The sequence below is a fragment of the Ranitomeya imitator genome, chromosome 4, assembly GCF_032444005.1.
Source record: "Ranitomeya imitator isolate aRanImi1 chromosome 4, aRanImi1.pri, whole genome shotgun sequence".
NCBI classification, from domain to species: domain Eukaryota; kingdom Metazoa; phylum Chordata; class Amphibia; order Anura; family Dendrobatidae; genus Ranitomeya; species Ranitomeya imitator.
Genome location: NC_091285.1, coordinates 39,041,998 through 39,054,883, shown reverse-complemented (window position 1 = coordinate 39,054,883; position 12,886 = coordinate 39,041,998).

Genomic DNA, 12,886 nt, shown 5'->3' with positions numbered 1-12,886 from the left:
ATAATACATTTTGGAAAGTTTTTCTTACGTTCTTACGTTTGCCCAACAGTGCAACCTACAAGCTACTGCTATGGGCCCCTTCACAGTTCTTGCCCTCGGCAGCCTATATTTATATATAACATATATATATATATATATATATATATATATGTATATATATTAGAATACATTTCTTTATATATATTTATATATATTATATATAAATATAGTCATATTATATACATTTGAGTCATCAGACCTCTCAGACAACCCAGTATTTATGGATCGGACATGTTGAATTTCAACATGCACTCTTTTTAGTTCTCCTGGAAGATGAGCGGCGCCGGTTGTATCTTGTATTACTTATCTAAAAAAAAAATACTAGAATCTAATTTGGAAGAAATGTTGGATTTCTATGTCTTGTCAGCACCTTAAGAATCACATGGTTTACTTTGTTTCCAGGAAACAAATCTTCAGAAAATTACCTAATGTTTTATCTGTTTTTTTTCTTTTAAATTTATTTTTCTTTAAAATATTGGCAAAAAAATGGCATATCACAATCAGTATGTAAAAAAAAAAAAGAAATCTTGCCATTTTCATACTGGCCACTAGAGCTTTTTTTATACTCTTAACTTCCTGTTCTTTACAGAAGACTTTTCAGAAGTATCATTATCATCAGAGTCAGGATTACGATGACTGATATCACCTCTCTACATAGCTGATAACACAGGATCCACCAATCACGATGACCCTTGCACACGCTCATTAGATGCCTCGATACAAAAGATAGGGTCTGATTCAGTCTTTCGCCGTTAATGTTCATGTGGATCTCCTGAACCAACAGGAAGTGAGAGTCTAGAATAACTCCAGTGAAAATTGCAGGTTTTGTATTTTTTTTTTTTAATACAGACTATGATAATAAAAAAAATACTCAAAATTTTTAAAAACATTTTTAACATAAAAATGTAAGGTAGGTCATTTTTTGATGATACATTCTCTTTAAAGTGATGTTGAGCGAGCACATGAGGCGATCAGGCAAGCACAACAGGTTGTAGGCCTCGATCAGCTGGATGGACCTGCAGTGCGTTCCGGTCCCAGTCTTGTGCCTTCTCCTTGGCCACCTGCCGGCTTCTCGAGGGCTCACCTGGTATATGTCCCTCGATGCGATGTATGTGCTTGCATTGTTTACCGTGTATAGACAGCTTCTGAATAAACAACATTATTTCATGCTTTACCGCTTGTGCGCTCTTTCTTTGTGTTCTGGCCACCGTTCCTCAGAACAAGCATCCATCACCAACGCTCAGAAATGTGGCTCAGCAGGGAACCTGCCATCCATTATGAAGACCTGACAAGCTTTGTAACGAGTGCAGAAAATTCCCACGTCTATGGGATAGACGTGACGTCCAGAACTGCGGTTGTACAGGAATTTGTGAATAGTGATAGGCTGAAGGATGCGTAAAAAAAGAATAAAGAAGCAAAACATGATCAAAATAAAATTCACATTTCTAATCAGGTCGATTCATTTCTTGAAGGGGTTGTCCAACAAAATATCACCTATGCACAGAATAGCTGGAACCCCAGAAATTAAGAACAAGGGTGGCAAAGTCCCCTCTGTGATTGGAGAAGTTGTGAACGTGCATGAACCTTGCTCTATTCCCTGTCTACGGGAGGGGTAGTCATGCTCTAACAGACCCATAGAACGTTAATGGCCAAGTAGACTAGGGTTAGATCCTAGCTCTCCAGGTTTTGGCTTGGTGCACCTGGCTATCTCTGCATATAACCAGGCTAGTTCACCTTAGTTAGTCAGCTGGGTGAGGTTGACCAGAGTGGATTTGTATTGGAGCCGAACAGAGAGACAAACCAGAATCCCTTTCTGAGAAGAGTCTGCACAGGCCGTGTTCCCCAAACTGCAAATCTCAGTGGTCGCAATGGTCAATAGCCATTGTGTTTGACCGAACTGGGACTAGCTCAGCGGTGTCTGAGTAGCCATGGTCTCTTGGATAAGGTTTATGGTTTTGTTTTGGTTCTGTGCAACCTGTGGAAATAAACGTCACTTTGTTTTGATGCCGAAGCTACCTAATGCCTAACTGAAACCCTACAATGCGCACAGGAAACTTTGGGACACTGTTCCCATGATCACTTGAGTCCCCAATTGTAGAAACCCCAGCGTTCAAACAATTTTCAAATATCCACAGAATATTGTTTATGGGACAATACCTTTAGTCGTAGCTTGCTAAATGATACCTATTATTTTGGAGAACTTGTCATGGGCACCTGAAAAGTTTTGATGTCTGGGATCTGGATGTAGGTTTGGGAAATAAGGAAAATGGCGTTGTGATACCCTGTAGTAGGTCCACGACATACTGCTTGTACAATTATCTTCACTGATTAAAATCTTCAGTAGATGCCTCCAGACAAGAACCTCTGTTACCGACCCCTTGGCTGAAGGAGAAATTGGGCTATTGGGCGCCTTAAACTTCAACACCCTATATCTCGGCAAAGCAATAGAGAGAAAAAAAAACACCCAAATATTTTAATCAGCTCTTTGCGTGATATGGACATTTTAAAATAAAAAAAACCCAATATATTGTGAAAGGTCCTCTGTAAAGTCTTGTGTAAAGCTTGGATTTTTGTGAGAGGGCATCTACAGGTGGCCGACTGGCCACACAGTAGGTCCAGTAATCGGGGTATACCTTATACAGCAGCATTGGGGTGACGGCAGGATGAGGATTTTTGGTAGGTTGGGAATAGAAGGGGGGCAGTGCTGGATATGTGAGAAAATTGTTGTGCACTCTAAAGATAAGTCTTTGAGTTGAAGAAGTTGTCATGACGGTCTGGGCCAGTTAGAAAAAGACGCAAAAAATGAACTAATCCATCAGAAAGAACGTCAGCGGTTAGTCACCATGTATAAGTGTACTGTAATCTCTTGCATGTTCAACATGACTGGTGTCTGCCACTATATAGTCAACATGGCGGTAAGTGGTGGGGGCTGGTTAGTCTGATTGGCCTGCACGTGAGACCTAGTCAGGCAATGATCATCTCCTGCTGATAAAGCACTTGCTGTATTGAAATGACAGTTCACAGCCTAATAAGTGACACATCCCAGGAATCAGGCTCTTTTGCTCTATATTATGCTGCGCTCAGAATAAATAGCAAACACCTGCTGACAGATTCCCTATAAGAAATTACAGTACAGTTATAACTAGTGACTTACAGGTGACGTTTTTTCTGAAGGAGTTGTCTTTTTCATCTGGTCCAGACTGCCATGACAACTTCTTTCAGCCATGACGCGTCTGCACAATTTACAATAAAGACACATTTCACTTCTCATATTACCAGAACACTCGGAGTCGTCATTTATTCCAAACCTGCACAAACTCTTCATCCGGCTACTGCCATATGTGTCCTTATTACTGGACCTGCTGTGTCACATGGTATCAGTACTTCTTCTAGTGCTCCTAATGATAATGACCATCACTGTGTCCCTGTAATGTAATAATGCTTCTAATGTGTCCACTTTAATATTTTCCTCTGCCTGACTATAAAAAGTAATAATATTCCTTGATGCTCTCACAGCCCCACACACAGTATGATGGATCCCACAGTCTCTCCACAGTGTAAGATGCCCAACAGCTCCCACATCCATTATAATATACCTCAAAGCCCCCACACACAGTATGATGCCCCCACACAGAGTATGATGTCTCCACAGCCCCCACACAGAGTATGATGTCCCCACAGCCCACACACACAGTATGATACCCCCACACAGGGTATGATGTCCCCACAGCCTCCACACAGAGCATCATGTCCCCACAGCCCCCACACACAGTATGATGTCCCCACAGCCCCCACACACAGTATGATGTCCCCACAGCCTCCACACACAGTATGATGTCCCCACAGCCCCCACACAGTATGATGTCCCCACAGCCCCCCCACACAGAGTATGATGTCCCCACAGCCCCCACACACAGAATGATGTCCCCACAGCCCCCACACAGAGTGTGATGTCCCCACAGCCCCCACACACAGTATGATGTCCCCACAGCCCCCACACACAGTATGATGTCTCCACAGCCACCACACACAGTATGATGTCTCCACAGACCCCACACACAGTGTTATGTTGCCACAGCCCCCCACACAGAGTATGATGTCCCCACAGCCCCCACACACAGAATGATGTCCCCACAGCCCCCACACACAGTATGATGGATCCCACAGTCTCTCCACAGTGTAAGATGCCCAACAGCTCCCACATACATTATAATATACCTCAAAGCCCCCACACACAGTATGATGTCTCCACAGCCCCACAGAGAGTATGATGTCCCCACAGCCCCCAGAGTATGATGTCCCCACAGCCCCCACAGAGTATGATGTCCCCACAGCCCCCAGAGTATGATGTCCCCACAGCCCCCAGAGTATGATGTCCCCACAGCCCCCACAGAGTATGATGTCCCCACAGCCCCACAGAGTATGATGTCCCCACAGCCCCCACACACAGTATGATGTCGCCACAGCCCCCACACACAGTATGATGTCTCCACAGCCCCAAAACACAGTATGATGCCCCCCACAGCGTATGATGTCCCCACAGCCCCCACACAGTTTGATGTCCCCACAGCCCCCAGAGACAGTCTGTTGTCTTCACAGCCCCCACACAGAGTATGATGTCCCCACAGCCCACACACACAGTATGATACCCCCACACAGGGTATGATGTCCCCACAGCCTCCACACACAGTATGATGTCCCCACAGCCCCCACACACAGTATGATGTCCCCACAGCCCCCACACAGTATGATGTCCCCACAGCCCACACTAAGTATGATGTCCCCACAGCCCCCCCACACAGAGTATGATGTCCCCACAGCCCCCACACACAGAATGATGTCCCCACAGCCCCCACACAGAGTGTGATGTCCCCACAGCCCCCACACACAGTATGATGTCCCCACAGCCCCCACACACAGTATGATGTCTCCACAGCCGCCACACACAGTATGATGTCTCCACAGACCCCACACAGTGTTATGTTGCCACAGCCCCCCACACAGAGTATGATGTCCCCACAGCCCCCACACACAGAATGATGTCCCCACAGCCCCCACACAGAGTGTGATGTCCCCACAGCCCCCACACACAGTATGATGTCCCCACAGCCCCCACACACAGTATGATGTCTCCACAGCCGCCACACACAGTATGATGTCTCCACAGACCCCACACACAGTGTTATGTTGCCACAGCCCCCCACACAGAGTATGATGTCCCCACAGCTCCCACACACAGAATGATGTCCCCACAGCCCCCAGAGTATGATGTCCCCACAGCCCCCACAGAGTATGATGTCCCCACAGCCCCCAGAGTATGATGTCCCCACAGCCCCCAGAGTATGATGTCCCCACAGCCCCCACAGAGTATGATGTCCCCACAGCCCCACAGAGTATGATGTCCCCACAGCCCCCACACACAGTATGATGTCGCCACAGCCCCCACACACAGTATGATGTCTCCACAGCCCCAAAACACAGTATGATGCCCCCCACAGCGTATGATGTCCCCACAGCCCCCACACAGTTTGATGTCCCCACAGCCCCCAGAGACAGTCTGTTGTCTTCACAGCCCCCACACAGAGTATGATGTCCCCACAGCCCACACACACAGTATGATACCCCCACACAGGGTATGATGTCCCCACAGCCTCCACACACAGTATGATGTCCCCACAGCCCCCACACACAGTATGATGTCCCCACAGCCCCCACACAGTATGATGTCCCCACAGCCCACACTAAGTATGATGTCCCCACAGCCCCCCCACACAGAGTATGATGTCCCCACAGCCCCCACACACAGAATGATGTCCCCACAGCCCCCACACAGAGTGTGATGTCCCCACAGCCCCCACACACAGTATGATGTCCCCACAGCCCCCACACACAGTATGATGTCTCCACAGCCGCCACACACAGTATGATGTCTCCACAGACCCCACACAGTGTTATGTTGCCACAGCCCCCCACACAGAGTATGATGTCCCCACAGCCCCCACACACAGAATGATGTCCCCACAGCCCCCACACAGAGTGTGATGTCCCCACAGCCCCCACACACAGTATGATGTCCCCACAGCCCCCACACACAGTATGATGTCTCCACAGCCGCCACACACAGTATGATGTCTCCACAGACCCCACACACAGTGTTATGTTGCCACAGCCCCCCACACAGAGTATGATGTCCCCACAGCTCCCACACACAGAATGATGTCCCCACAGCCCCCACACAGAGTGTGATGTCCCCACAGCACCCACACACAGCATGATGTTCTTAGAGTACATTCTACCCATACACATTATGATGTCCTTATAGTACATTCCCCAAGCACACTCTATGATGCCCACACAGTCACCCACACAGTAAGATGGCCCATCACACACAGCATGATACCCTTAGAGTACGTTACGCATTTCCCCCACACACAGCTTGAAGACCCCCAGTGTCCTATACCGTATGATGACTCCACACAGTATGATCCCAGACATTGTATAATGTCCCCTCAGTAAACTCCCCATACAGTAGGTTACTCCCTCAGTCCTTCAGACAATATGATGGTCCCACAATAGGAACTATATAATGCCCCCATAGCACTCTAACAGAGTACTAACTTCTAGGATAAAAAAATAAACTGTATACTCTCCTAACCACGAATTATGGAGAGTTCGCTGCCAGTCAGCATCTGGGTGATATCAATGTACCCCTTGCCCTTGGACTCGGACTTCCCATGTTCCTGTGATTCTGTAGTGGACTATAGAACTGTGCATGAAAATACAGTTAGAGTGGCGGCTAATCCGGGTGGCCCCACTTTGAAGACAAACTCTTCCTTTGCCCTCTGCTCCTACCCACTACTAGTGCAGACCAAAATCTAATTTTGTTAGGTTGAACAATAAGAAATGTTCACTCTAGTTGCCTACTCCTGGCCTAATGGATATTGATCAGGTATGCACTAAAGAAATAACATCAGACAACACACAGTCGGATGTAAGCTCTCCTTGATCAAACTATGGCCCGGCTCCAAGACCTTTATTTAATCCGAACATAGATTTATATAACCCCTGTAAGGGGGTTCGGTTAGCTCTAAAATGGGAGTGATCGGATGTATTCCATTGGTTAGTGGGTTGGGCAATGAGCTAGTCCATGGCCGGGTCCATGAAGTCATCAGGCTGGGTTGGTCCATGAGGTCATCAGGGTGGGCATCATCATGGACAGATCCATGAGGTCATCAGGGTGGGTGTCATCTTGGATACCAGAGCATGGTGTGTGTTGAAACAGGAAATGGCAGCCATCTTTAGTGTCACACTTTGATCCGAGCAAGCTTATGTAAGGTGAAATAATACACTTTATGGGTTGTTTCTCTCAGTCTCTTATGTCTTGAGGTTAATTATTTGATCTTATGGCTCTCCTCAACAATTTCACCTTACGAACGAGCAGTTTGCTCTTTTGTTGGGTCGTTATCAGCTTGTGTGAACTGCACGGTTATTGAGAAGCGAGTGTTCCTAGGATATTCTCATTCACAATAACTGGGCAGTCAAGCTTCTTGGTCGCTTCTGATCTTCCTCTGTTCGGCATTGCATATGAAGGTGTTGCCTCTCGTCACATTTTTGACAAATTGCCGATAATAAACATCTAATCTCAGGAAGGCTTGTAATTCTGTAACACTGTTCAAGATATTGCACATTCTACTGTCATCTTGTGCTCTACCATCTTGGACAACCCATAATGCAGGAGAACGCGAGAAGGTGTTTTCCCAGCATTTTCCCAACATCTTGCATTTTACTTAGCGTCAGCTCAATTTCTTCACAGAGTATCAGAACGACCATCTGCTTAGTGACATTCACCATCCATATCTGCATCTGCGTGACCTATACAGAACGTAGAGTTCAAGCCACAGCAATCCCCTCCTGTTGCAATGCTGACTTTACTAGCCCCATGGTTCCTTGAAAATGCTGACTATGGGTCTGTGACCACCACAGCTACCTCAATGGGTCGCTGTGGTGGTCACTGAGTCCTCTAATTCTCTCAATATATTCATCCAATAAAATACTGTGACATCAGAGCCTATTGCACTTTCTTTCTACCACTACCAGTCCAAATTTGATCTCAATTTACTCTGGCTAGCATTAAAGGAAAGGCATGTGCATTCTGGACCCACACTCCCAGTAAGTGCTTTCTTATGGCCGGTCTCTCCTCTTGGATTAACCCCAGAGAGCTGGTTTCAGTAGTGTGGTTACATTTTTCTCCAATATGACCCTTCCAATCACTTCTTCCTAGCTTCCATTAGATTATTTTATAGAACTGCAAGGAATGTAAGAAATATAACAACCCTTTCTTAATCATAAAATTGGGCTGCATTAATGAAACAAACCATCCCAACGATGAACCTTGAATAAAAGATTCTATACACCGATGCTGGTTTATGTTGGTTGGCCACAGCTTTTATTTAACCAAAAAAACACCATACATACTGTACATTTGCTAAAAATCATTGACCATCCATGCTCAATTTATGCTTTATGCCAAACAAAATTACAAAGGTCAACCACTGCTGTACAGCGGGCCTTGCAAGTAACATTTATCGAACATGGGCGAGAACCGCCATGGAGGGAAGCAATCTAACCCTACATTAAATTCCGACCAACACCAAAAATAATAATGCTCCTTCCAAACCTGATATGAAAATATCCATCTCTATTTCGTTCAAGTGAACCCCATCATTCCTAAGTACGTCCTTATTATCCCCCTCTAGATCCCTATGTCTCACTACTACCACACCCATAACCTGAACATGTTTCGAAACCCTAACATTGCGTAATCGTTTTGCCCTTTCAACCCTTGCTAAGCTCCTGACCTCTTGCCAATTGGTCATGGGTGCTATTTCCAACCAGATGATAGTTGCACATGTAAAAAAAATCCTTAAATCTTGAAAAATCCTTTATCTTACACAAATCATTATCACCTGCATGGATTATAAGTATAACGTTGACTCCAAACTGCTGCCTACATTGCGAGACCATCAGGAGAACCTAGGTGCATTGAAGGCCTCTAACCCCTTTCCAAAAAATGGAAACCTATGAACTGCCCAAATTACGTCCACCTTCACCTCTAACCCCCAAGTACTCCTTTATCATTTTTACTGGGTAGAATTCCAACTGCTACTCGATCACCGACAAACATGTACCTCATCCAAACACATCCGTTTTTGACCTCTTAACACAAATTTTTAACATTCTTCTGCAGATGACCACATTCTTAAGCAGAAGACCGTCTATGGAACTCTTTTACGTGCGGAATTAATTCCCCACCCCTTAATGCCCCAAAGAATGCTAAAAAGAATGTTACTCTAAATAAAGTTATTTCATCCCCATTCCTACATACAGCACCCAGTATGCGCATTAATTTAACTAATACCGTAATTGATAACATATTGGACAGCGCTTGTCCAAAGCCACCATTTCTTTACACCATCCCTTCACTATTTGTTTCACCGTGAAAACTTTTGTCTCATCTTTCTTCCCATGTAATTTAAGAAAGAAGGCTACTCCGGCTAAACACTTAGACACCTTGCTCGCAAACGCACCTGTATGTCTTAATTCTTTTAAATAATCTCACATTACCGATAGCAATTCTGCTGCATCCTCTGGTACAATACCCTTCGTACATACTGTACCAAACATTCCTTCCACACTTTTGTATGTCCTTGCCATGTTTCAGCCGACATTGAATTCCATACTAAAGTGACAAGTTCTTCTCTATTATGCTCCATATGAAATTTGGGCAAGGCCAACCAACAGGATCCGCTGACGGGTGAAGCTCTCTGAACCCTGCATTTGAGGACAGGATAGAGCATCAGCCACAACATTTTGTGATCCCACAACATGCTTGGCCCTCAACCAAATGTTATGTTGAAGACACCTACGTACTAAATGTCTTATTAATGCTAGAACAGGGGGAGATGCTGACTTTTGTGAATTGATAGCCAGTACCACCATTAAATTGACCGTCCAGCAAGAAATCCTTTTGTTGCCAATCTGGACAGTTTGAAATTCCTTTCAGGAATGTGACTGATCACATGCTATTGGGAATAACTCCAGGACTGCCATGTACCTCCGACCAATACTGTGGCCATTGCCCCTTACATCACTGAATACCAAATACTGCTGAAAATCACTTCCCGCTGCACCCGTAAATAGGCTAAGATCATCACACCTCCTCCTATTGGAATAGTGTTCTACCATCGAAGGCATGTAGAAATTCTCTCCAAACCAATAGATCATTCTTCATGTTCCTTGCAACCCTGATAAAATGGTGTAGTTGAAAAAATACCCCTAGTTGCCAAAGGCAATCTCTTGAAAAAAAAAAACTCTATCTATGGGGTTCACCTTGCAGACAACATTCAACAAACCCAACAAAACCTGTAACTGTTTGTAAAGTGACTTTCTTAGCACCACTGACTTGAACCACGTTGAGCTGTAATTTTTTTTACCTTATCTATTGTCAAGCAGAAAACCAACTGGTCTGTATCAATCTCTAAACCTAGAAAGGTCAAACATCTCACTGACCCCTCAGTTTTCTCTTCTGACAATGGTCATCCAATTTCTACATCAAGCCATCTCCAATTTGAGTAACCATTCTAGAAAACAACAAAAACATCTCCAAATAAAAACAAAAAAACAGAACACCCCATTGGTAAGCACGTCGCCAAAATTCTCAACTTCAAAATAGCAAACTATCAAATGTAAACACTCAACATGTATCAGCAGAAGTCTAAAAGTCGCTTCAATGCTCAATTTCGACAATAAAGCACCTCTACTTGCTTCTTTGAAAAAGAAAATCGCCCTATAAAAAGACTTTTATCTCACCATTGCACCTTCTTTGGATATTCTGTTATTGATGGATGATCCCGGAGGGACTGAGAAATGATGAATGAGGCGGTACTTGCCAGGCTTCTTCCCTGGTAGTAAAATCTAGATTTTAAAAAGGTGGGAAAAGGTCCCGCCATCCTGCCAAGTGCAACCTGCTTCATCAATTTTTCCCTGACTAAAGCTTTATTATTCTAAACTGATTTTAAATTCAAACTGAACAATGACACTGCTGAAAACTGAAAAGCTATCCGGAAACATGAACCAACAGTTCTGGACCTTTCTCCAGGTGTAGATTACAGAACTTGTGAGCCAAAACTATAAAGGCCTGTAACCAGTTACCAAATGTTTTAGCCACTTTAACCTTCCTGTCACTCCTTTCAAAAGAGTGCTCCATATCGATGGTCACCTAACCGAAGGAACAAGGGACCAAATATACTCTCCATGTCTAATCTTTTCCCTTGTTTCCCCAACCAGGTAAGTACCCAAAGGAGCCACTCCACAAAAAAACAAATGCCTGAAAACCAAACCTTGAGACATGGAATCCACCCAAGGCCGACGTCTTCTAGTCCCCGGCACAGGACTAGGGCTCAGGCGATCGAGGCCTCGCACGCTGTCTCAGACGTCTGCAGAGAGAAACACTTCCCTGCACCGCTCCTGTGGACTCTAGAGGGGGTGAAGGCGATAGGAAACTCTGCAGCCAACCTATGCCCTCCCAGCAATCTTCTCCCGTAGCTGATATTCAAGACTTGACATCTTCCTTTTCAGGTAAAAAAATGGCTGAATGGCTGTTGGCGCCCGTTTCCTTCTTATGTTCCTTTATACTACACCAATAAATCCATTGGGCAGCCCTCATTAATTCCAGCACTTTCCATTAACACCCAAGGACCCAAGCAACTTCCTCAGTCATAGGCCCTTTGTTTAACCAGTTCAGGGCCATATAAACCTCTGTTTCAAATTGGACCATCCCAATTTACTTTCCACCGTGTCTGAATTCTTAGGTCAAGAATAGACTGATCTCAGAGTAGAACATCTGCATCCCAAAAAGCTCAGGGCCCTTTGTTCTTCGTTATGTTTCAGTGTTGTCACTAACTTCCATAGCCCATTTGGGGATGCAGTTGCAGTTGTGGAGCGCCATTAATGCTTTTTTCCTTGATCCCAGATTTCAGGAGTAGCAGCTGTAAGTCAGTGGGGTCCGTTTTACTGTAAGCCATAAGCTGATCATAAGTGAGCTTTGTGGGGCTGAAACACCAAAAATGATATGTGGGATTTGAAGCACATGTAGTTAGTGCTGAGAAATTGTGTGGCTAGTGAGTCAAATGGCAACTACAGAGGCTTGCTATGAAAGATAGCCAAGGTCTGTGCCTAAATCAACCCCTAAGGATTTAGAAGAGAGTGTGAGAATGGGATGGAGAGCTTGATGGACTATGAAAATTTGTGGTCCTGGGCAGCAGTAGTGTAAATTTATGGTGTTTACTTGTGTTGGGACCAAGAGATACAAAGAGATTGGAGAAGGGCACAGTGAGACCTTCAAGAAGTCAACTTGAGAAGTCCAAGTGTGATTAGAGGAAATGTTATTGCATGGGAGCCAGTGGCCGTGTTGTAGGTAATGTTTTCAACCTGTCGCTTTTTTATTATTATTATTATTATTATTATTATGTATTTATATAGCACCATTAATTCCATGGTGCTGTACATGAGAAGGGGTTAAAATACAAATATCACTTACAGTAAACAAAACTAACAATGACAGACTGGTACAGAGGGAAGAGGACCCTGCCCTTGAGGGCTTACATTCTACAGGATTATGGGAAAGGACACAGTAGGTCGAGGGTTGCAGTAGCTCCAATGGTGTTGAGGTGGCCATGTGGTCTTTACAGGCTATAAACTTCTTTGAAGAGATGGGTTTTCAGGTTTCTTTTGAAGGATCCAAAAGTAGTGGATAACCGGATGTGTTGGGGCACAGAACTCCAGAGGA